Genomic DNA, 3,927 nt, shown 5'->3' with positions numbered 1-3,927 from the left:
ATGGACTTTACGTGTTACAGTTGACGTTGGCTCGTTTGACACTTGACAGAACGAACTTCGGACTGATTGCACGACCACAGACAATTTTAAAAGTTTCTATGTTATTGCTGTCAAAATGTTCTTCACACCTCTCCGACAATAGTTTGAGTAGGTTTAGCTGTAAAACAAACAGGAAATCTTACTTTCGCATAAATAAAATTTAAATGGAATAGTAGGTAAGAATTTATGTAAAAAAAATACTAAAACTTATATAACAACTATGGGCCTTATTAGAAGGCTCAAACTCACTCCGCGAGCGATTGAGCGAGCTATGCTTGGAATTTCTCTGCATGATCGAATTGGGAATGAGGAGATCCGCAGACGAAACAAAGTCACTGACATAGCTCAGCGAGTCGCGAAGTTGAAGTGGCAATGGGCGGGCCACATATTTCGAAGAGCCGATGGACGTTGGGGTCCCAAGGTGCTGGAATGGCGACCCCGCACCGGAAAGCGCGGTGTTGGGCGACCCCCCACTAGGTGGACCGAGGATATCAAGCGGGTTGCAGGGAGTCGCTGGATGCTGGCGGCTCGAGATCGTTGTGCTTGGAGGTCCATGCAAGAGGCCTATGTCCAGCAGTAGACGTATATCGGCTGATAAGGTAAGGTAAGGTAACATAATTAGCTTTTATGAAAATTACAAGTTTTCCCTTCCATTTTCCCACAGTTTCACTGCCAAGCCCAGCGTAGTGTGACTCAATTTTGACGAAAGCGCATAAAACGCTAAATAATATGCAATCGCAATAACAGGTGCCATATGAGACCGGCATATCTGCTGTCATAACTAACACGGAGTGGATTAAGGTTGGAATCACTGGAGCTGAGATTTATTTTATCTGTTTTTTTTTATTAATATGTGATACTAAGCAAAGTTAGTGCGGTCAGTACTTGGATGTCTCTTGGTTTCTTTATTTGCAGAACTGCTGTCGCCAACGTCCATACCACGTTGAACACACCGGTTCTCGTCCGATCACCGAAGTTAAGCAACGTCGGGCGCGGTCAGTACTTGGATGGGTGACCGCCTGGGAACACCGCGTGATGTTGGCTTTTGCTCTTTTTTTTAAATTATTTTTTTACTAGGGAACGCCCGCAACTTCGTCCGCGTGAAATTCAATAAATAAATAAATAAACAGGTAAAGTTTGTGCGTTTGTGGAGGGGATATCCATAGATTTACAGAACCTATTATAAACCGATTTTTATCGCCTCGTTATTCGCAAGTTTCATTGGCTACTTTTAATACCGTATTCCCGCTGAAACGGAAAATTCGCGAGTGAAACCGCGAGGCGTCAGCTAGTGCAGGTGTACCTAATACGCATATGTTATATGCACTATAAGAAATTAAACATCGCGTATCTCAAACGGTGAAGGAAAATCATCGAGAGGAAACCTGGATACCTTAGAATTTTCTTAATTCCATAAGTGTGTGAAGTCTGCCAATCCGCATTGGGCCAGCGTGGTGGACTATTGGCCTAACCCCTCTCATTCTGAGAGGAGACATGTGCTCAGCAGTGAGCTGAATATGGGTTGATAATGATGATAATGATGAATACGCTTCTACGACGTACATAACCCTTTTTCGATAATTTGTGAAAATATCTGAGTAATATCTCCTCTATGTATTATCTCAAAGCGTGCAATGAACTCGCTAGCCGCTAATCTTACAGCAGATTGCAATTTATTAACTCGGTGCAGCGAAGACTCGTGTCCCACCCTACACGCGAAAGTTCGTCTATTTTTGGAAAAATACACTGCACCAAATTTTGTGTTAACGCTAAATAGTAGTCGGGAAACCGAAGAGGGTTTTTGGATTCAGTCGAGCGCGGCAAATTCATTATTCTACCTCAAACCATATCACAAAGCAATTATTTCCTACAGGTCTTTGTATATTCATTACCACACGGGTGCTACAATGGTTTTTTTTAATCTTTAAATAGTTTCATGATATTGGCTACAAAAATACAGACTTCCTTAGAAAAAACAAATCCACGCCGATACTAAAACTTGCTTAACACCAATTACTTAAATATTAATAACCAACATTTGTTTATTCTTTTATCATGTTTGTAATAAAAGTATTGTATGCCACTGCACGTAATTAGCTTCGTCGTTATCGTCGTTATCAACCCATATTCGGCTCATTGCTGCTCGAGTCTCCTCTCAGAATGTGAGGGGTTAGGCCAATAGTCCACCACGCTGGCTCAATGTGGATTGGCAGAGAATTGAGAAAATTCTGTAGTATGCAGTTTTTCTCACGAAGTTTTCCTTCACCGTTTGAGACATGTGAAATTCAGTTTCTTAAAATGAACACAACTGAAAAGTTGACCGGATTCGAATCAGCACCCTCAGGAATCGGAGGCAGAGGTCATATGCATTGCATTCACGGTAATTAGCCTCGTTCAGCTTAATTTGAGCATTTCTACCTAGTAAGAGTCCCTAATACGTACGTTTAGGGCAAATTAAGACAGAAGATATACGCCACAGCATATGAATATGTTCGCTATTGGTCTATTAGTCTAAAATATCTACAAAAAATATAAATATCTGACCCCTAACTGTGACTATTTCAAATGCTAAAACACAGTTAATTCTATTTTGAAAATGGACAAAACGCTTAGCTGTAAACGTTTCGTCCATTTCAGTTACAGCAAAAAATGTAGTCTTTTTTTTCCACACCGCGGTTGGCAGGATTAAAAACTATTAAATGCAGCTGAGGACCGGACAATATGTAAAGCTGGAGGGAGGCAATCATTCGAAAGCTTTACATTATTGCCGGGGAAATGGACAAGTTTTTCATTACGAGTATTTAAATTAAGTCAACTTATGAACATCATTTTGAAAATGTTTTAGTGTCCCGGTGGATATAACCTCTGTCTCCGATTCCGGAGGGGTTCGAATCCGGTCCGGGGCATGCACCTTCAACTTTTCAGTTGTGTGCAATGCATTTTAATAAATTAAATATCACGTGTCTCAAACGGTGAAGGAAAACATCGTGAGGAAACCTGCATCCCAGATTCTCTGCGTGTGTGAAGTCTGCCAATCCGCTTTGGGCCAGCGTGGTGGACTATTGGCAAAACCCCTCTCATTCTGAGAAGACACTCGACGATAACGACGAAGCTAATTATGTGCAGTGACATACAAGACTTTTACTACGACCATGATAAAAGAATAAATAAAAGTTGGTAATTAATATTTAAGTAGTTGGTGTTGAGCAAGTTTTAGGCTTCTAAGAAAGCCTGTATTTTGTAGCCAATATCATGAATCTATTTAAAGATTAAAATAAACATTGTAGCACGGTTAACCCGTGTGGTAATGAATATACAACGACCAGTAGGAATTAATTGCTTTGTGATATGATTTGAGGTCGTATACTGATAAATGGGAGTAGAAAAAATTAATTTGCCGCGTTCGAGTGAATCCAAACCCCTCTTCAGTTTCCCTACTATTTAGTGTTTACACAAAAGGAGATGGTTCATTTCAGGTCCACTCTTGTACCCCGTATAATTAAAATTTAAAAAATACTAGGATTTTAATAAAATCTGAATACGTGAATAAATCTAAATAAATAAAAAGAAACAAATAAAATTAAAACCCAAGTTTCTGTATTATATCATGATGGCACCCTTAAAGTAACTATGACATGACAATTGACAGCAAACGTCAAATCGACTACTGCATTGAAAACGTCATCAATCCGCCATTATTACCGTTAATAGTTTTGCATTTCTTAGGAGAGAATGAATATTATTTCGAAAGAATTAAAGTAAATTCGTAGATTGAAGCGAGACTGAAGCGATTTGGCCGAAATTTGGAATGGAAATAGATTTTACTCTGAATTAACACAAAGTCTACTTTTCATCCCGGAAAAATCCATCGTTCCCGCGGGATTTGTG

The 3,927-nt window shown here is 39.7% G+C and overlaps 1 non-coding gene across 1 annotated transcript; it reads left to right on the top strand.

Annotated features, from left to right (window-relative positions):
- The first annotated feature begins 964 nt into the window (after positions 1–964).
- LOC112057922 (5S ribosomal RNA) lies at positions 965–1,083 on the top strand. The gene has a single exon (XR_002887742.1). It is a non-coding gene; the product is annotated as a 5S ribosomal RNA (ribosomal RNA).
- The last annotated feature ends 2,844 nt before the right edge of the window (positions 1,084–3,927 follow it).

The sequence above is a fragment of the Bicyclus anynana genome, chromosome 22, assembly GCF_947172395.1.
Source record: "Bicyclus anynana chromosome 22, ilBicAnyn1.1, whole genome shotgun sequence".
In the NCBI taxonomy this organism is placed as follows: Eukaryota; Metazoa; Arthropoda; class Insecta; order Lepidoptera; family Nymphalidae; genus Bicyclus; species Bicyclus anynana.
Note: the sequence above shows the minus strand (reverse complement) of the source record. Positions and strands in the feature narration are given on the sequence as shown.